Source organism: Panthera onca, chromosome C2 (assembly GCF_046562875.1).
Source record: "Panthera onca isolate mPanOnc1 chromosome C2, mPanOnc1 haplotype 2, whole genome shotgun sequence".
NCBI classification, from domain to species: domain Eukaryota; kingdom Metazoa; phylum Chordata; class Mammalia; order Carnivora; family Felidae; genus Panthera; species Panthera onca.
The window spans coordinates 155,886,102-155,908,854 of NC_138347.1; positions in this window are offsets into that span (position 1 = coordinate 155,886,102).

Genomic DNA, 22,753 nt, shown 5'->3' on the forward strand with positions numbered 1-22,753 from the left:
TGTATGTATATATATGTCATATGAAATTGAATGAACTTATGAGGATGTTATATATATAATATATGTATATATATGTATGTATATATATGTATATATATGTAGGTACATATATGTAATATATGTGTGTGTGTATACATATATATATATATATATATATATATATATATATATAACATCCTCATAAGTTCATTCAATTTCATATTATTAGTGTAACATCCTTATGAGGATGTTATATATATATGTATATTTATGTATTCATTCATAAATTCATGTAAATATATTCATGTATATATATATTTATGTGTATACGTATTTACTTTTTCTCTGAAACATTGCTAGTTTCTTAATGTTTAATTTTTTCAGATTTAAGAAAAATGTTTTCCTCTTATCTATTACTGAAAAATAATTGTGCAAAGTACACCATTGTAAACAGAATTTAAACATTTACTTTTTCTCTCTACCTGATCCCTGCAGAATTTGGAAACTTGAGTATTCTTATTTTCATGGCAATATAGTTATCTGCATAAGTTTGATGGAAACATTGGTTATATTACCAGCACCTTGATTGGAATGTCATATTTGAGAATGTGCAGAGAATCTGATATGACCAGACAGTTTTTAAAAACTAAAATTTATTTTATAAAGCCAATAAAATTCCCTTGGGAAAATCAGCCTAGTACCTTGCTTACAGGGTTCCTGGCAGCCTAACCAGGTGAACAAGGAAGGTTAATTTCTAGCATGCCCAGGAAACTCAAGATATCTTGGGGACTTCATGAAGAGAAGAATTTACCCAAATCTGTAGGTATTTTGGGTGCAGTCTGATTATGAGTCCTTGGATTGGTTTCTCAACCTGTGAAGCTTTTAAAAGTCCAATCTAAAATTCCTTATGAAAAGTCCCAGAAAACCTGATTTTAAAAGGGCCTATATGGCCAATCACTATTCTTGGCTGCACTATGTAAATTATCAAGGCAAGTTTAATAGAGCTAGACTTATTTTTGCAAACAAATTAGTCTCACTGTGATTATCCTTGATATAAATCATGATAATTGTAGAGAAAAAAATACATTTCAGTAGAAAATTATAACACAACTTTGTGGATATCAAATTACAGTCGTGCTTCTTGTCTTTGGGTTTTGTTTTGTACCTATACACTGGACAGGACCCCGAATTCTTCTAGTTCCCTCAAATAGCTGGCTACAACTCCCCAAGGTAATGTTTCAAATTTTCTCCCACCCTTCTGATCTGGAATCACCAGGGATAACCCTTGAACCTCCTTGGAAGGGACTATACAAGGTGTTCCTCACTACTCAGCCAGCAGTCAAACCGCAGGGACTTGAACCCTGGGTCTACATGTCCCAATTAAAAAGGACTCCTCCAGACTCTGGGAACTGCATACCAGCTGGAGATCTAAAATTCATACTGACTAAGGAGGTTCCTCCCTAGAAGCAGATGGCATCTTGAGGTGCACACCTCCCCCAAGATCGTGGTTCAAGATCATCAAATCCAACATGAAAGGTTTGTTTCTTTTGTCTTTTTGCAGCTTGTGTTTCTCTCTTTTAATGCTTGGGAGGACAATGCTCCTCAACTCTTGTAATTTTCTCTAAACTTCCTGCTGAAGTAATAGCTGCCCAACAAAAATATCTACACTCCCTGCCAAGAAAACTGTTCTTGGTAATAGGAGAGCCCTTGATTATAATTTAGCTGAGCAAGGAGGTGTGCACGCTATGGCCAACACCACTTCCTACACTCGACACTCCTGAGGAAGCTGAGACATAGCTACGTAAGATCACTGAACAAGCCAGTTGGCTTAAGAAGGTGACTTCTTCAGTGGAGTCTTTCTTTGACTTACTGGATTCTGATTTGTTGGGGTATCGGGAACCATCGCTCTAAAGTGCACTCTAGACACTGGGAATTATCCTGCTTACAGTAATCCTAGTAATATCCCTGTATGCTCCATTCTCTCACGTGGCACCTCTCAGGAGAGGGGGTCTTTGGGAGAACAGGGTGCCTCTTTCCTTTTGCAAATAAACTCTTAAACCTGTTAATATGTTTTAACTTATCTTTTAATGGTGCACATTCACAGGAACCAGAGAGACGAGCATGGGTAGAATGTGCTGAAGGGTGAGCAGGAGGTGGGAACAGGAGGCAGCACATGGCCTTGCAAGGATGTGGCTTTCACTTTGCTTTTCACTATCACAATGGCTTTTACTCAAATGCCATGGGCGGGATTTGAACTTAAGAGTGGCACGATCTGGCCAAGGTTATGAAAGAACCATGAGGACTCTTGTTGGAGAATAGGCTGTAGAGGGAGCAGAACAAGTTAGGAGGATATTGCAACAATAAAGGCAAAAGACAGTGTTGGCTTGATCAGGGTGGGAGGAGTAGAGATAGAAACGGTCAGACTCTGAATATCTTTTGAAAGTAGGGCTGACAGAATTTGTGTGTTGAGACACAGGATGAGAGAGGAAAACAGAAATCAAGTCCAACTTCATGACTTTTGACCCACAAAACTGACAGGACTTACTGGCAAGTAGAAAGCTGCAAAAGAATTAAATCAGGAGTAGGCATGAACCGAATTAAGAGCTTGATTGGGGATATATTAAGTTCCAGGTACACGTTACACATCCTGGTGGATCTGGCAAGGAGGCAGGTGGATTTACATGTCTGGAACTCCCAAAAAAGGTTAATGCGTGAGCTGCATTTGGATATCATTGCCCATATAGCCGGTATTTGAAGTCACGAGCACCTTCTTGTTTAAGCCTCTTGAACTTTATTAATTGACTGGATTTATGCAGTGGTAAACAGGATACAAATAGGACAATAGAAATCTGTCTCTGGAGCTTATATGGTCAAAGTAGAAACTTTGAGATCGCAGTCAGTTTACTAGCCTTGCTAAAGGAATTTGATGGGCATTAAGGTGAGCATAATGTAGGAGTATGACCCAAGGAGAGAACTTAGACCAATATCACCAAAACGCAGTCATAGAATATATCAAAAGGGCATCTGAAACACACATATTGGAGATGTTAAGTTATATATACACACATATATGCACACACACATATACATACATATACACATACACATGCACACACACAACTTGCCATAGGCATTTACACATAATTATCCAAAAAGAGTAAAATCCAGTTCCATCTTTTTTTTTAAATTCTCTATCCAGTCTTCCCTATCTAACTCAAGATTTTCAAATCACTCTCTTTTTCCATCCCTTCCCTTCTCATCTCAAATCAAAATTCCAATTTCTAAGATGACTCTTACCAGACCAAACACTTAGAATTGGGGGAGAGCAGTGTTTTTTACAAGCTAACTTGGGATCTGTTATCATTTTTTAAAGATGACACTTGATTTCTCACCTAATGTGCTAAAGAATGGCAGAGAGGAGGCCTCCAGGGAGAGAATGAAATTTTCATAGCTTAAACTCTAAAAATAACAGCCCCATAACACTGAATCTCATTACCAAGCAGCAAACGCTCTCACTCTCCCTTCCAGTGTGGTGTTCACAAGATGCCTTTCAGAAGCCTGCACATTCACTCCACCCCCATCACACATAAACACACACACACACACACACCCCACCAGTTATGCTGTACCTCTGGTAAACTTGGAAAATTTGTGTCAGAACTAGAATGTTCTCTTGTCAGGTTGTTACAATTTACTGCCCGGAAAATTTGTCTGTGGTTGCAGACCATTTTGCTCCTTGTGTGGCAGATTTGGGCAGAGCCGGTGAGAATAATGAATGCATCTGCACGTCCAGTGTGTTGGGTGGATAGAGATTCGGACCCAGAGTGAATTAGAGACATTGGAAACCCAAGACGGAGGCATGACCCAGCTCACTCAAGCTTTGTCAGTCACTGTTTACATCACGCTCGCCCATAAAAGAGATAATGACAATATTTCCACATATTTCTAAGCTGCTGCTCTCTGGGGAAGTCTAAACGTTCATAGTGGCCTTGTAAATAAGTTCCAAATCTTGAGCAGACAATGAAAGAAACATGAAACTGGCATTTCCCCAATCACTAGATCAGCCTCCCTATGCCTCCAGCAAGGGACCACCTGTAAGGCTACCCAGAAGCAATGAGCCACAGGGACAGCTGTGGAGCCCACACAGCTACTGGTCCTGCTCTCGTCCTGCCCAGCTGTTTTGCCTTGAAATCCTGCTGTAAGTCCCCTGGGGAAAGCTGTACCCACCCCTACCCCCCACTCCCCAAAATCATGTCCTAGAGTGTTCCAGAAGAAAAAAGACTGCTCTTCCCCTTCTGCCTCACCGAGGCCCTTCTTCAATGACATCAGAAGAGAAGCATTTCCTTACCCTACCAAGGTCCCAGTTAGCAGAATACAGGATGAACATATTCGATTCCATTGACACTCTGTGTGCTAGGCTTTAGAAAACAATTTTGACATCTGTGGAGCACTCTAGAGTTTACAAATACCTTCACACCCCTCACCCCAGTGAGTGCTTTCAACAAGACTCTGGGAGAAGCAAAGTGGGTATCACTCTCCCATCTTATAAGCGAGTAGAGAAGGCTCACAGTTAAGGCAGCACAGTGGCCAAGGTCAGTGGGAAAGGCTGGCAGCAGGATACTAACTGGAGGTTCCTGAATGGAGGTCCATCTGAACGGACTATATTACCTTATCTTTCATTATGAAGAAAAAGAACTCTGATGTCAGATGGACCTGACTTTGCCCCTCAGGCAAACTTATGAATTCCTCCAAGTCAATTCACTAATCTCTAAAATTGATTTATTGTCCCTGCAAAGGCTATTATGATTCAGGGAGATGGAACACTGCAGGCACCAGGCACGGAGCCGGCCATGCGTTCTGGAAACATTAACTCCCTTTGCACCTCTTCCCTCTGTCTGTGTGAGCTTCAGTGCCTGCACTGGTATCGCCACCAGAATGGTCGCTCTGATGGCAGCGACGTGCCCACTACGTACCCGGCGCCACGCCAAGTGCATTCCAGACATGCCTCTATTTCACCCTGACCACAACCCTATGAAGTAGCACTATTATCTACCTCATCAGGAAGCCCGGAAAAAGGACCAATTCTCAGAGCCGTCTCGAGGGTAGAGGTTCCCTCTCTGGCCTGTGCGACTCTACTGTCCCATCTCAGCCCCAAAGGTACACTGCCTGCACACGCGGGTCTCCTATTGAGCACAGTCCCCTCTGCTGGCCCCAGAGATCTGCCCTCCCCTCTCTACTCGCGTGCCCTGGTCCTCACTTGTCGTGAACCACGGTGTAACTAGACCGCCAAACAGCTTCCAGGACCTGGGCCCCGGTCCTGTTCTCAGGGCTCTCATCAAGGGACCGTCAGATTTAGCAGATAAAAATTCAGAACAGCCTGTTGGGTTTGAATTTCAGAAAAGCAACAAACTATTTTGATATAAGTATGTCCCAAATATGGAACGCCGGCTGACTTGCACGGGACCCATTTATACTTAAAAAAAAAAAAAAAAAAAAAAAAAATTATCAACTGCTTATCTGAAATTCCAATTTAACTGGGTGTCCTGTGTTTTATCTGGCACACCTAGGCACCTCCCATACCACAGGAGCCTCTGGCTGTCCTATGTGCCCAATGTCTGTCAACGCTCTCCCTCAACCACACTGCGATGATCTGTCACATCAGATTTTAGGGGGCCAGGCCTCCAGTATTCATATCTTTGTAGAGTTCCCTTTTCTTGAATCTGGACCACCCTATGACTTTAGCAAGAACATAGTGTGACTGATTCTGAAGCCCAAGCCTTCAGAAGTTTCTGGGTTCGCACCCTTGCAGGCTCCAGGCTCTCATGGAAGAATTCTTCCCACCCTGCTGGAGAGACAGCATGGAGAGGCCGTATCATGGAGAGAGAGGGGCCCCCAAACTACATGAAGGAAAACCGAGGAAAAGCCTATAGCAAGAACCAAAGCTAAACATGTGGTCCTCGTGAAGCCATTCCATGCAGGCCCCAGCTGTTTGAACAATCCTTGGTCAGGTGACAGATATGTGAGTGAAGAAGGCATTCCAGCCCCAGCAGACTCAAGAGAAATGGTGATATTCAGTCTCCACTCTGCCCTGTCCAAATCCCACACCCTCGTAACCATGAGAAAGTAACGCTACTTTCTAAGTTCTGGGCTGGTTTGTTATGCGGCAACAGATAACCGAAACACATTCCAAAGCATCCTCTTCCATAAAGTTTAGGGGTCAACATAAGCACCTGGTTCAGTCCACTTAGTACCATGGATTCCCCCCAACGCAACCTTTCAAGCTCTGATTCTAGATCCAAGCTCCACCTGTAGCTGTAACTTCGAAGGCTGCTGGAACCCCCATTTTCCAGTTACAGCTGTGACCTCAGATGTGACAGGGCACAGTGGGCAGTGATCCTGTTGTGAGGCATAGCAGAAGCAAGCCAGCACCAGCCCACACCCCGCGAGGCATTAGCAGAGCAAGGCTGAGAGAAGATTGCCTGGCACCCGCCTGTTCTCAGCTGGGGCTCCTGCCAATCCCATTAGTTTTGTGCTTACGTAATCACAAAGTCCACCTACATACCTTTCAAAAGAAAAATTCCAGGAACTGTGGGCCATAATATCCAGCTGAATTATTACCCGGGTTGGTTCACTGAGGGGAAGGTTGATAAAAAAAAAAAAAAAAAAAAACCGTGAGAAAAAGTGCTAGCAGCACGGACGGGAAAACACAAGACCTTCTCATAATAACTCACGGTTTAAAAAATAATAATGCCATTATTTGACCCCTCAAATTGGCAAAGCCAGATCCTCTGCCTCATGTTTAACGTCCAAAATACTGATTAGGCCTGATTTTAGTGGAAGATTTCTGTATAGAATATTAAGAAGAGGAATTCATAATTCTCCAGAATTAGGGTTGATGTCACGGGGCCCTTAAAATACGTATATCATTAGAAAATGTATCTAGGGTAAAAACCTTTTGACAAAATTAGTTAACACTGTTGGAAAGGAAACCTCAGAGGGAAGACTCTCAAAAGAGAAAGCATTGGCTCGAAGTCTTTGCATTAAGCCACAATGTAGGTACTAGAGAGTAAGAAATTAACTCAAGATACGGCAAGTTCTTTTTAAGGAATCAAAATCTCCCTTCATTCTGACTTAATTGATTTCTCCAGAGTAGAGTTCTCATAAAGGAGACTGCCCTGTGGCTGGAGCCTTTAATTGAAGGTATATTCATTTAAGTGCCTCTTATTTGCCAAGCACCATGGTGTTGGGGATTTCGCAATAAGTAGCACATGTTCCTGGTCCTCAACGGGCTCACTGCCCGCCCCCCACAAGAGCCACAGGTGAAAGCGACTCTCCAGGTGGACAGCTGATAGATGCCACATGCGAAGAGAAAAGGGAGGAAGGGGGCAGTCGGCAAAACCGTCATAGAGTTACAAGGCCAATTCTGCACTAGGCCAGAGACCTCTCAGACATACGCAATTCCCTTGATTCAATTCAGGACCCTGACTCTCCATGTGACCTTGAGAAAGCAGCTGAGTCTGTGAGGGGGCCCATTGGCTAGCTTTATCCAAATGCTGATTATTTCCCACGGCATTGAGTTCATGGTGTCAGACAGAACTGGATTCGAATCACTAGCTTTGGACATATTACCACTTTTTGAGACTTGGCTTCCTCCCCTGTACAATGGGGATAATGCCATTTACTTCACAAGTTTTTTGTCAAGTGAAGGACAATTTAAATCAGGTTCCTCAGAAGCAGAATGAAAGCCTAGGATTCATGGACAAGTGACTTATGAAGAAAATGCTCCCAGAGAGTCCAGCAAGGGAGTGGAGGAAGCAGGACAGGAGGGGGAGGAAGTCAAGTGAGATGCCATCTTGGGGAGAGACCTGCTAAAGGTTACCTCAGCCTGACTCCACAGAGAAGATCTGGAATATGAGTTATGTGCCAGAGTTTGTCCCCACTGGAGGCAAGGGAGCGGGACATTCCTGTTCCTGGTTCTGTCAGTCACCAGCTAAGAGCCACCACAGGGCTGGAAGGGAACCCTACACTTTCAGGCACTTCCAACTCTGCACACTCGGGCCAAGCAGGTCCCACACGGGGCACAGTCTTCCAAAGAACAGTCTGAGGGGCCCCCTGTTGGGAAGAAAACCCCCACTGAAGCTGGGGGATAGACACACGAACATGGCGGAAGGTACCCAAGGAGCCTGGGTGCAGAGCCAGTAACATCCACTTCAGTCTGTTCTTCCAGACACAATAGTTATTCAGTAAATGGCCCTTTCCCTTTTTCCCTCGAATGAGAGGGAACCATCTCCACTTTTTGCACATTGCAGTCAAGGTAAGTCCATGGCTTTCTCTTATTTGCAGCTCAGAATCATGTTTTAAGGCAATAAACGGAGATTTCCAGGGGATTTTGCAGGCAAATCCACCCAGGTCCAAGGAGAGAAAGGGAGCGTGAATCAGTGACACACTCTTGTGGGCTCTTGCCCTTCAATCCCTCAGTTTCTTCTCTGGAAATTCGCTAGTAGAACCAAAGAGTCTCTTCCATGGCTGTTTTGCCTGCAGGACAGAAAGTAGCTAATGAGGAGAGAGGGGAGGCAGCGTGGGCACAACCCAGGCACTCATGGGTTCCCTGCCCCAGGGAGAGGCGCTGGTTTGGGTTCAGCATCCTGCAGTGGCTGGGCTTCCACACGGCCAGGTGCCCTTTATCTCCCACTCCGTCCAGAGCCACTGGCTGGCCCCATCTACTTCTCGTAGGGGTAACTGCTTCCCCAAAGCGAGGCCAGACCTCTCATAACTTGGGAGGGGTTGGTGCCCAAAGGAAGGATGGCACATAGTTAGTTCAAAGGAGCCCTGTGTCCTAAACAAGGAAGGGAAGGAGGGGTCAACACAGATCAGGCTTCAGCAAAGGGGCCTGAGGAGAACCGAGGTCTACTGAGAGTCCAGATTGGGCCAGGATCTCTATTGCTTGGGGTTTGAAAACTCGTGTTAATAGCTGCAACCAAACATCTTACAAGAGAACAATTTTTGTTAGGAAAATATTTTGATAGGACCACATTGTCAGGGGAGGTTAAGACATGAAGAGCTTGGTCCATAAGAAGGCAAGGAAATTAAGAAATCATTCAGTCATTCTACCTGGGAAGTTAAGCATTTGGAGAGAAGGGACGGGAAGGATTTGAAAAAGAGAGAGAGGGGATAAGACACAAAGCTGAGTCTACTCCTCTCCAGGACTAATGTCAGTCCCTTCAGTCTCTTAACCTTCAGGCTCCTCTCACTGGGATGGTCTTGTCCCGAAGCCTGTAAGCATGACCCCTCCCAAGACACTCCTGCCCTGCCCCACCTGCAGCCACAGCCTCCTGTGTCCGATGCATTCCCATTACAGCAATCTGAGCCCATCCTGCCTGGCCAGGGCCCAAGCTGCCGATGGCTTCTAAGCAACATCAGGAACCCCACCGTCCATGGCCCCGCACAGTCAAGCGGGCTACTAGTCTTGTTTGTCATTCTGGACACCTGATGATAAACAGGGCACCTGCCTCTTGCCATTCACATCACACATCTGTAAAGGCCTGTCTTGTCTTCCTTGCAACAGTACCTTGAGAAATGACCCATGTCCAAGGCCTCCTAAAGACAAGCATCCTGTCCCTGTCTTCCTGCTCTACTACTGATATTTATTTTCTGCTCTGCCTTTGCTTTCAAAAGAGGTGTTTATAAAATGTTTCTAATCCCCAAAACTCTAGGTAATTGAAAGCATGAACTGTATTATTTTCATCTCTGCCCTGCCACAGCCCTCATGCCATCAGCCAGTGGCACTGCTCCCAGGGCAAGCCATGGTCTCTGCCCCATTCTGAGCAAGTGGGCTCATGGATCAAATTGACATCTTCTTAAATTATAATTCCACCTGCTGGTGAGAATGTGGGGAAACGGGCACGATCATACACAACTCGTGTCAAGTACATTAATTCACCCTCTCTAGAGGTACTTGGCAATAATTATCAAGAGCCCTAGTGTACATGCCCTTTGATCTCATCATTCCACTGTGGGAAATGCCCCTACAGGAAAGCGCAAAGTTTCATGCACGAGGAAATTCTCATAGGAAATATTTATGATAGTGAAACCTGGAAATAGCCTCCAAGTCCAATGATAGATAGATAAATAAGTTGTATTATGTACAAACGAAATATTTTATAGACATTAAGAACCAATGTTTGAAGAATAATTATTATGAGAAAGAATGAAATCCTGCCATTGGCAGCAACGTGGATGGAACTGGAGGGTATTACACTAAGTGAAATAAGTCAGTCAGAGAAGGACAGATGTGGATCTTGAGAAACTTAACAGAAGACCATGGGGGAAGGGAAGGGGGAAAAAAATAGTTACAAACAGAGAGGGAGGGAGGCAAACCACAAGAGACTCTTAAATACAGAGAACAAACTGAGGGTGGATGGGGGGTGGGGGAGAGGGGAAAGTGGGTGATGGGCATTGAGGTGGGCACCTGTGGGGATGAGCACTGGGTGTTGTATGGAAGCGATGAACCACGGGAATCTACCCCAAAACCAAGAGCACACTGTATACACTGTATGTTAGCCAATTTGACAATGAATTATATTTTTTAAAAAAGAATAATTATTAGTGTAGAAAAATGTTCATGTATATATGTAAATATTAATATATTTGTATACATGTATAATTATAATTTTATTTCTCCAAAATGACACAAATTTATAAAGATACCAAGACATGACACTGTGAACTTTTTTATTGTTTCATAATTAGAAAAAATAAATGTTATGCATTTTTGTATCAAAAAAGTAAGCCTTTGGATCAAGGTCATCAAAAGGCGGATATAGTATTTACTTGATGACCAATTACTGAGAAGGCCCTACTTGGTCAGGCAGTGTGCTAGAAGCTGGAAACTCTACGATTAATAGAGCTCCCTTTCTTTTTTCCCCCCAGCTTTACTGAGTATAACTGACAAATAAAAAATGTATATATTTTAAGTGTACAATGTGATGATTTGATATACATGTGAAATGATTACCACATTTAAGCTAATTACTACACCAATCACCTCACATAGTGAACTGTGTGTGTGTGCGTGCGTGTGTGTGTGTGTGTGTGTGTGTTGAGAACACTTAAGATTACTCTCTCAGCGAATTTCAAGTGTAAGACACAGTGTTACTAACTATGGTCACTACCCCTCCCATCAGACTCCCAGAATTTACTCACCTTCCAACTGAAAGGTTGTATCCTTTGACCAATACCTGCGCTCCTTCCTCCCACCCCACTCTCAAGACCCTGGTAACCATCATTCTACTCTCTGCTTCCGTGAGTTAAAATTTTTAGATGCCACATATAAGTGATGCCATACAGTACTTGTCTTTGGCTTATTTCACTTAGCATAATGCACTCAAGTTTCATCCAGAGTGTCACAAATGACGGAATTCCCTTCTTGTTTATAGTTATTCCATTGTGAGATATATATATCTCACATTTTCTTTATTCATTCATCCTTTGATGGACACAGGTTGTCTCTATGTCTTGGTTAGTGTGAACAATGTGGCAATGAATGTGCGAGGGCGGATGTCTCTTTGAGATTTGGTTTTCCTTGACATACACACCCAGAAGTAGAGTCGCTGCATCATATGATAGTTCTATTTTTAGAAGTATCCACAGTCTCACCAACACTTATGTTTTACCTTTTTTTTTTAATAGAAGTTAGTTAACATATACTGTAATAATGGTTTCAGGAGTAGAACCCAGTGATTCATGACTAACATGTAACATGGAGTGTTCATCCCAACACGTGTCCTCCTTAATGCCCATCACCCATTTAGCCCTTCCCCCACCTCCATCAACCCTCAGTTTGTTCTTGTATTTAAGAGTCTCTTATGGTTCGCCTCCCTCTCTGTTTTATCATACTTTTCCTTCCTTCCCCCTATGTTCATTTGTTTTGTTTCTTAAAGTCCACATTTGAGTGAAATCATGTGATATTTGTCTTTGTCTGACTTATTTCACTTAGAATAATACATTCTAGCCTTTTTGATAATAGCCATCCTAACAGGTCTGAGGTGGTATCTCATTGTGTTTTTGATTTGCACTTACGTGATGATAAGTTGCTATTGAGTTGTATGAGTTACTTACAAATTTTAGATATTAGCCCCTTATCAGATATATGGTTTGCAAATATCTTCTAATATCTTCTTCCACTCTGCAAGGATGAAAAGTTTGCCTGTTCATTTTGAGAATTATTTCCTTTGCTATTCAGAAGCTTTTTAGTTTGACATATTCCCACTTGTTTGTTTTTGCTTAATAGAACCCACTCTCTACTTAATAAAGTACACTCTGTGCACCAGAGGTTGATTTGTCATCTGACAATGACCGTCAGGTGTGGTCAGCATGGTGGGAGCACACATGAGGGAATTCCGACTTGCTGGGGGAAGTATTAGAAAAGCTTCACAGAGGACGGATACTCCTTCAAGTATCTTCACTCACTCCTTCATTTGTTTGATCAACAGCTATGTTTCGAACATCAACAATGTCCCAGGAACTGTGCTGGATGTTGAAATACAAAGACGAGCAAGCTCATGGCTCCTCCCCTCGAGGACGTCATTATCCAGTGTAGGACTGAAGGCCTTGAAGGATGAAGGAGCATTTACCTCCTTGCAAGTGACCTGGTGACCACCAGTACCCCTGCCCGTCCCATGATTGCAGCTTGAGTATCCAGGCTTCCTTCTTCATATCCAAATGTCCCCTCCCGCGTGTCCCATATAGGTAACTAGTGGCTCCTGTCAATGACAGCTCTGTTCCCTCAGGTCCCATTTAAAACCCCTCATCCCTAACTCTGAACATCCCTTTGAGTCTACTCTAGAGCTTCCAGGCACGCCTTCCCTCTACGCTCATTCTGCCTTCCGTGAGAGTCACTCCTCACAGTCCTGCTGAGAGCACGGTGGGCTACAAAGCCTCACCCCCGGTTATGTCTGATGGATGGGAAAGGACCCTAGAGACGAGCTGAGCCAATCAGGTTCTCCCTTCCAGGAGTCTGGAATAGAACACGCAGCCTGTGAGCAGTCTCCTTCGACTACTCGTGGACGGCACCACCCAGCAGGGTCTGAAATGGCCTTTTTTGGCCCGAGGCACTGGGTGTTAGAGGAATCAGGCCCAGGGGAAGAGAGCAGTTGTGCCCAGAGAGCATGGCACCTTGTAGAGAACTACACAGTGAGCTGCTATGTTGCCATCTCCTGAATTTGGATTCTGGAAAATGTCTCCCCTGTTGTCCTCTGTTTTTAAACAGCTTGTCTGAATGTGTTTCTCCTTCCTACAAAAGATGCTCTTTGATTAAAATGATCTCCAAGGTTTCCCGAAACCCTTAGAGGACCGCAGAAACTTACTGGAGAAACCCTTTAGTTGTATCAAGGCTGGGTCAGGCTCTGAGCCTTGCACAAGGCACGTGCTTAATAAACAATTGTTAGCTGAATGACTGTAGGAATGAAGACCTGCCCCGGAGGGTCTTCTCCAGCTACCTGAGAGTCCTCATTTACCTGTCTGACATCCACAGCACTATGAGGAAAGTGGTCACATGGGCTCATGCACAGCTTGGATTCTTGCCTCGAACTTAGTCCAGTAATCACTGAACACCTGCTTCTTTGGCAGTCCGGGCCGCACTGAGCCATGCCAGTGGATATTAAAGTTCTTCTCTGTTCCCAGTCTCTAGTGAATGATGGCTTTTGTGACAAGGAAAACGCTCAGTGTTCTCTTGAGTCCCATCGGCAGCCAGAACTGTAAGGACTGGAGCACAGAATCAAGCACAGAGAGCCCACAAGTGAAGATTTAGCTCCTGCTTAACAGGAACAGGCTTCACAAGTAGTTTTGGAAATGAGGTCAAACCCATTTGTTTCCAGATGGTCCCAGACTAAAAAAAAAAAAACTCAAAGGGTAATGGAAAATTTTCAGGCATCATATGGTCATTCATCATTGCTAACCAGCACCTTGATTCCCAACATGTTGGATGTATCTGTCATGGAAGCTGGCTGTCCCATAGAAGTGGACTTTATTTTTTGAAAGGAAAGTGATACATTTCTATTCGAGGATTCATAAGCCATTATCTCCATTTCCAGAGTAATTACTCCTTCCCTGTTGTTGTCAAACAATTCATTTATATATATATATATTCTATATCTATATATATATAGGCATCCTTTTTCTGCTTCGTATTATTCATTTACAATATTTATTGAGCACCTACTATTCATCAAGCTCTTTTTCCAGACATGAAGGTAGAGGAGTGAGCAAAAGCAAAGTCCCTTATTTTCACAGAACATATATTCTAGTTGGCATCCAGAAGAAGAAAGAAGAAACAAACAACAACAAAAGAAGTAAACGTTTATGATTAGGGAGAAAAATAATTCAGAATTATGGACATACAAAGTTCCCCGAGTAAGAGGGAGTTGCTACCTCATATAAGGTACTCAAGGAAGACCTCGTTGAAATTGTGACAGCTGGAGGGCATCTGAAGGAAGTGTGGAAGTCGACCCTACATGTATCTGGGTAAAGAACCTCCTGGGCAGAGGCAACAGCAAGTGAGAAGGCCCTGACGCAAGAGCTGCTTGTATGTTTCAGAAAAAGGAAGGAGTGAAGAGAAGAGGATAGAACATGGAGTCGTAGATGTGTATGCAAACACAGTACCTTCTAAAGACTGTGAATTCTAAAAATCAAGGACATGTCTTGTTCATCTTTAGACCCTCCCTAGCTCTTCCTGCAGCTACTGGCACGTAAGAGTGTTTTAATAAATGTTAGTTGTGGTTATAAATGAATGCACAGTTTACTTACGCTCCATGTCGTGTCTAGTGCACTCCTTTAATTATTAGCAAGTAAAAACGTTTAATTTAGCTTGCATTTCCTTTAATACTGAACTAGATTTAATTCCTGAGGCAGTAGATATAGCTCTATTTAGATGATGAGTGGCTGGCTGGCTGGCTGGCTGGCTGTTTGGATGGATAGATGGACCAACAGACTTAGATATACAGATGTCAGATTTGAGCAAAACCCTGGAACCTAGGCATGATGATACAACTGTGCACATGACCACGATCCAGTGAGCTTCTCAGTTTACCCTCGACCTGCCTATTTGCAATTTTATCCATCAAGTGAAGCAGACTGAGGAGTGTGAATTGCCAACCTAAGGAGGTGAGATTATGCTTTGCTAAAAGCACCCCTATCTCAAGCTCAAGAATGTTGTGCTGATGTCACTAATATAAGCCCAGTTCTGGGCATCTTTATCTCCCTGACCTTGAAAGGTTATCACTCCGACTCAGTAATTCTGACTTGTCTCCTGATTGTATCTCTTGTCTTTATTTTCTACCTTCCTGGATGATTTATAGGTAGCTTCAGCCTGTGTGTTCCAGCATAACACTAACAGGTAAGGCTCAGCTGACTTAATCATGCATAGACCCACTCCCCCCACCCCCGCCATAAATGCATACGGATCATTGGGACCCACCAGATTCCTGACCAAGGTTTCTTCCCTTGTTTCTTTTGTCTTTGTGCTGGTCAAGCCTAAGGCCCTCCTTAACTAATATGGGACCAAATTAAGAGCCAAATGAATAAATGAATGAGCAATCTGAGGTCCTGCCAGGTCTTGCAAGGAGAAAATAGAGACGGTTAGAAATTGTTGAGACAAAGTTGAACAAGTTTTTGTTGGTTTTCACGTTTTTATTTCAATACTTCAAGAAGAAAACAGTTGGCTCTTTGTACATAAATAAAGTCATTTCCTTCTATGAAATTGGTGAACACATTTACCCATGTAGTTATTATGACAGCTCAAAGGGCATTAATTGACATGTTGTGCTAAACTGTGAGTTCTAATAAGGACGTCAGAAATGAATACGGTACACTGTCCTTCCAAGATACTCTGGAAATACTTCATCGATTTCACATAGGATAAAATCCTAATCTATATCCTTCACCAAGCCTTCACTCACGCTATGCTGTGTATCATGGAAGCTCCTTACAAACCATGACTGGTGTCCAAATACAAGACTTAAGTAAAATTTCTCTGGACTTTGAGTGCTAGGGAAGGTGTGTGTCTTCTACCTAACTGGTCTGACATTTTGTCTGACAGTGAGAACTATACAAACTACATGAACTGGATTCCATTTGGGTTTGGTTTTTTTTTTTTTTTTTTGTCTGTTTGCCTCTTGTTTGTTCACCTTGTCTTTTAAGAAGTTCAAAGCCTGAGCATTAAACTCTATTTCATTACCTCTCATCCCAGTGTCCTGGCATAATTACCCAGTCCCTGCTGACAGTACATGATTTCTGATCTTCATTTAGCTTTATTTCAGCTTTCCCATTTTTATAAGCTTTACACTCATGTTCAGGGAAGTTTGATGGCTCCATGAGAAACAGAAAAAATATGTATTTATGGTTAGGAAGCAAAGAGTTATGCGATGCATCACACTAAAAGTCATGGAGACTCCATGAGTCATGGAGACCGGAGTTCAAATACCAACTTTAACAATTACTCAGAGTGTGAACCTGATTGAGCAGATTGCTTAAATTTTCTGAACCTTAGTTTCTTCACCTGATAAATAGGGTGATGATAGTAAAATACTGTAAGGATTAAATAAGGTTGCACACAGAAAATGCTTAGAATCCGATCCAGTGCTTTGAAAATGTCCAATAAATGATATTCTCAGGTGAACAAATAGAAGCCATTGAGAAGCAACTCTGATTTACACAATGTATGAAAGTGTTTCTTGAATGTGGAAGAAGAGCTCAAATTTCACACTTTGTAACTACTTTATATGGCTTTAAATCCCAGCTCCGTAAGCTACTATCTACAATCTCAGGTAACTTCTTTATGCCTAGTTTCCTAACATTAAATTAAAATAGAAACAATGTCCACCTCACAGGGTTATTTTAAGGAGGGAACACAGTATGGATGCTTGAAAAAGTGTCTGGAATACACTAAGCACTCAATAAATACTACTACAAGTGTTACAACTATAATAATTGAAGAGGAAGAGGAAGAAGAAGAAGAAGAAGAAGAAGAAGAAGAAGAAGAAGAAGAAGAAAAAATAATTAGTAGTAGCAGTAGCAGCTGACCCCTAGAGTCAAACTAAAATTTCAGAAACATCTACTCCATTTTGGCCCCAAGAAACACTGAAAACAATAAACATAGAAAACTGACTTGGCCTGGAAACACAGAGATATTTCTCTTGGGATTGTTTTCAGTTGCACATTGGGAGCTTTTCTGATAACAACATGAGAGACAAATATTTGTGTGGAAATCCATGTGCTACCTAAGCCCAGAAAGGTGCACACTGCAATTCCTCTATGATGATGGAGATGCCTCTCTCTTCTATCTATCTCTTCTAGAGCCAAGAACTAAGTAAACTGAAGAAACCCAAAGCTCCTTATTATCAAATCCTCGTGTTCTCATTTCACTTTCCTCCTTGCGACATGTTTTCATATTGAGCCACCATTTCTTTTGATCCTCGGGGTGAGCCAAAAATGAGAGGTGGACGGGTGCAATTATTATCTATAATAAAGTGAGTAATACAATGAATTGACTGTCTCAGAGCCACCCACCTGGTGACTGGCATGGCTTCAAAGCCAACTATCTCCTTTCCTCAAACTATGCACATTGCCCTAAGTCGGGCATCCACACCCGAGCACTTTCATCTGTAAGAAATCATTCCACAGGGATCACCGGCACATCTATAGAGAAGACTCCAGATGCTTTAGCCTCAGCTTCCGCTTTCCTCCAGAAAGGTGCCTCACTCTGCACCTCTCAGAAAAGGGGCTCTTTGGGGGAACAGGGTGCCTCTTTCCTTCTGTTCCTTGTGCATCTTGTTTCCACACACGGCCCTGCCATCCCTAGGCTGTCCACTAAGCAGCCACCACCAGCAATAAATGAGGTACATCATCACCCCGGGTACTTAAAATGGAAAACCGAATGAATTCAAAGACAGTTGAATCTAGGTACAGCTGCTGAAAAACCCTTTAGAAGAAGTTGCCAAATCATTTTACTTTGTTGAAATCTCTTTTCTCTCTATTTAAACCCTTCTGAGTTCTAAGAGAAATGTAATTAAAACCATGACTTTCTCTGTTCTAATGAACAGCTTCTGCTGTCTAAGAAAAGAGGAGAGCCTCAATAAGATGCCTGTGGCTATTCCAGCCCTTGGGAGGAGGGAAGGGCCTCTGGCGCCATCCAGACCCAGATTGTTTGGAAACTGACCACGCACGTAGGTTGGGATCTGGGCTGGTTATTAAGCTACTGTCTCTCAGTGCCACCCACCCTTCTGTTTCCTGGTTTATCATTCTGAGGCTTGACTCCACAGACAAAATCCTCCTTTGCCATCTGGCTTCCTGTGAGGGTCTGCCAATAAAGGGCGTGAAAGGGAGACTGCAAGCCTGGAGGAAGAAGAAGGGATTTGCTCCTTGCCGCTTGCTTCTTGTGCCGCCAGTCACCTCAGCGATGGCTCTCCAGCCCAGGAGCAGTAGCTGGTTCCGGATCCCTGTTTTCCATATTCCTGCACATCTGATCCAAGCTTCTGGGTTTTAATAACCCCACCTCTTCTCTTTGCTCCGCCAGCCCTAAGGGTGGTAGATGGTTTCCGCAGTCGCTTCATCTTTCTTCAGTTACAGTCCTCCAAATGCCAGTTCAGCAGTTCAATTCCCTAAGTTAAATGATCTCTGTTGAAATAACTAGTATGGTTGGCTCCTCTCTTCCTGGTGAGGCACTGCGTTCTGCAATGCAGCTACAGATCAAATTGGTGAAATCTAGTACCTTCCATGATTTCACTGGGGGCATCAGTAGGTGGTCCATGAATAAAGGACTCAGTAAACAACTTGGGGAAATGCTGGACTGAACAAAGATAGCTTCACTTAACTACAGGATTTCCCAGAGCTTTTGACAACCTAATAGATTTGTGAATCCCAAAGACAGAGTGACAGAATCAGGGAATAATGTAAGTGTATAAATCCCTTTCTGAGGATACAAAAATGTCCACTAAATAGTGGTCAAACAGAAAGAATGACTAATTTTGTTAAGGCAGAATCACCAGGTAGGAAGGGATAGGTACAGACTGACAAATATCTAACAACTGGCTTTCCAGGAAACGTGGAAGAGGAGGAAAGAAGCCCTGCCATGTAGCACTTGCTGATTTTTACGATGTGAATACTCCCACCATGCTGATTTCACATTACCAACGTGCCATCACTCAATGCAGACTTGGGAGGAGACACACAATGGGCTTTCAGTGTAGCGTGCCAGGATCTGGGTAGGAGCCAGTCCCAGATCTCTGAGCTTTTATACCCTGACCCCTGAGGGGAAAGACCAAGCCACTTAGAGGGGTGATTTGGAGTGAAGTCCGCAGCTGATCCTTGGTACCAGTCTGAAGTTTCAGAAAGTATGTAATCTGCTCTCTTTGTGATCCCATTTCTTCCTAGGAACCTCATTTCACCTTGTCCTTATGCTGAAATTCCTTCAACTTCTGCCAAAGATATGCTCTTAAGAAATAAATCAAGGAGGGGCACCTGGTGGCTCAGTTGTTTGGGCATCTGACTCTTGAGGTTGGCTCAAGTCATGATCCCAGGGTCATAGGATCAAGCCCCACATCAGGCTCCACACTAACCATGCAGCCTGCTTAAGATTCTCTCTCTCCCTCTGCCCCTCTTCCCTACTCCTGCTCTCTGAAAGAAAGAAAAAGTAAGAAAGAAAGAAAGAAATGGGGAGGGAGGGAAGAAGGAAGGGAGGAAGGGTGGAAGTGAGGGAGGGAGGGAGGGAGGAAAGAAGGAAGGAAGGAAGGAAGGGAGGAAGGAAGGAAGGAAGGAAGGAAGGAATCAAGAACATAAACTTATCTACCCCACTGGGCCAAATGCCTGATGTCCTGGAGTCACATTTTGTTAGGAAGTGAAAAGGGAAGAAAACCTGAGGACAGTGCCTACTGGGACAGGCATCAGAAAGAAGAAAGTAGAAGGAAGGGAACTAACCTCTATCAGGTGTCTGCTTTTTGCTAGATAAGAGGTTCAGAGGTCCCTGAACTTGGAAGGAATAAAATTCACCTTTTTTTTTTTAACTATTCCTTCCTTAACTAATATCTAGCATTTTCTTCATTTCCAAATGTAGGCTGCAAACCCACAATATGGCTTTGTCAACAACAGAGGTCACAGATATTTTCTTTTTTAAATAATTTTATTTTTTTAACATTTATTTATTTTTCAGACAGACAGAGACAGAGTGTGAGCAAGGGAGAAGCAGAGAGAAAGAAGGAGACACAGAATCCAAAACAGGTTCCAGGCTCTGAGCTGTCAGCACAGAGCCTGACGTGGGGCTCGAACTCGTGAACCGTGAGATCATGACCTGAGCCGAAGTTGGACGCTCAACCGACTGAGCCACCCAGGCGCCCCGACAGATATTTTCATGTATTCGTTTGGCGGATACATTAAAATACTATTTATGTGTTTCACTACTAGTTATAGTACTTATAGATCGGCTTGATATTTTCATTTTTAACATTAACAAAGAAATACGTATGGTATTCTATCACAAACTTGCTTTAAAAGTTTTTTGGTAACTGTAATATAATTGGCTTCCTTTATAGTTCTATGTATTTCGTTTTACGAATTTAAAGTGATTGTCCTGAGAAGTACAGTAGGGCTTTATGAGAGCACCAAAAGTATACACAATCACAAAAGGTTGCCAAAGTATTTTAAGTATGTTATTCCACTTAAACCCCAAAATGATGCAGATAGGTTTTCTTGTTCCCCTTCCACTGATGGGAATACTGAGTGTCAGAGAGGTTAAATGACAATCCCAAGCTTATTCTGTCATTACCTGGCAGAACCGGCAACTGAACCTCACAAAAATCAAGATGAAAAAAATAAAAACAAAAAATGTGCTGTATAGTTTCTATTTTTTAACATTTGACTAGTTCCATTTGAAAAATACAAATCAATAAGGAAAAGACAAATGTCCCAATAAAACTATTTGTGATTAAAAATGACACATCACGTTGTCCTTACCTATCTGTCTGACAATGGGCACTTAACTTCTTTCCATGTCTAGACTATTGTAAATAATGGGGCAATGAACCTAGGGGTCCAGCTCTCTCTTCCAGATACTGATTTCATTTCCTTCAGATCATACCCAGAAGTGGGTCTGCTGGATCATAGGGTAGTTCAATTTTTAATTTTTTGAGGCACCCCCATATTGTTTTCCATAGTGGCTGCACCCATTTACATTCTGAATTCTGACTATTCTGAATTCTTTGCCAGACAGTTCACAGATCTCCATTTCTTAGGGTCTGTGTGTAGATCTTTATTAGTTTCCTTTGGTTGTGTCATGTTTGGTTGTCGTCATGATTCCTGATTCCTTGCATTGGCTTCTGTGCACTTGAGTGAGCAGTCTCCTCGTCCAGCCTTTACAGGTTCGCTTTGGCAGGGACAGTCCTTCACCATAGCTCAGCTTGGGGTCTTGGACGGGTCGGCTGGTAGTGTCTGTGTGAGGGCTGGGCTTGCTGTCAGGGTTTCTAGTTGGGTGAGGCCACTGCCTGTGCTCTGAGGTTAGCTGGGGGTTCCGCTGGCTGGGCTCCCCAATCAGGTGGGGCCACCAGCTGGGCTCTGTAATCGCCCCTGGTCAGACGAGGTCACAGGCTGTGTTCCCTAGCAGAGTGGTGCCACAGTTGGACTATGTGTTTGGGAAGTCTACGGGCTGGGCTCCACATCACTCCGGGTCAGGTGTGGTCTCAGGGTGTGCTCCCCAACTGGACGGTACTGTTGGCTGGACTCCACATTCAGGCAAAGCTAAAGGCAGGGCTTCACAGTTGGACGCCCCGTCCAACTAGCTGTGCTCTGCAATCAGGTGGGATGATAGACTGTGCCCTGAAGTTGGTGGGGGCCACAGGCCAGGCTTTGTGATCAGACAGACCCATATCCGTGCTCTGCTTTTGGGCAAGGTTGCTGTCCGGGTGCCCCAGTCGAGAGGTGCCTCTAGCTAAGCCTGCTATTAGGTAGGACTAGAGACTTTGCTATGTAACTGAGTGGTCACTGTCTGGGCTATCCACCCAGGGGAGGCCTCGGGCTGTGTTCAGCAATCAGGCAAGGCCATGGGCTAGGCTCTATTGTGAGGCAGAGCTGAAGGCTGGGCTCCGTGGCCAGGTGGTACCATAGGCCATGTTCACATGTGTGACCAGAGGCTACGTTCATCAGCCGGGCAGGGGTGCTGGCTTGGCTCTCCACCCAAGTGGGATTATGGGATGAGCTCTGTGGCTACCCAGGTTCCCTGTGCAGCATTCCTGGTTGGTTGGGACTTGCGTCTATACTCAGTATTTGGATGGGGTTAAGAATCTGGTTCCTTGTCCAAGTAAGACTGTAGAGCAGATTCCTTAGATGGTCAGGCTCATTGACTGGGGACCCAAGTCAGGCAGAACTGTCAAGCAAGTTCCCTGACCAGACGGGGGCACCAGCTCAGCTCTGTAGATGGACAGAGGCACTAGATGGGATCTCCGTTCAGGTGCCATGGCAAGCAGGAATGCAGTCTGCCAACATCTGGGCACTGGTTGCTGTAAGTCCCAGCCTCTTCCTCCATCACTATCTGATCCCCGGTGGTCAAGATTCCCCCAGTGATCCTGCAGAATCTCCCAGGGACCCCCATGAGGCGAGATCCAAGTGGGCCTCTCCAGAAGTGTCCCACAGTGCTGGGGTGGCTGGATGTCCACTGGGGGTCTCGTTCCCACAAAAGCTATAGGCCTGGAGAGGCCCTCTTGGTATGTGGCTGTGCTGTCCTGGGGGACGGGCA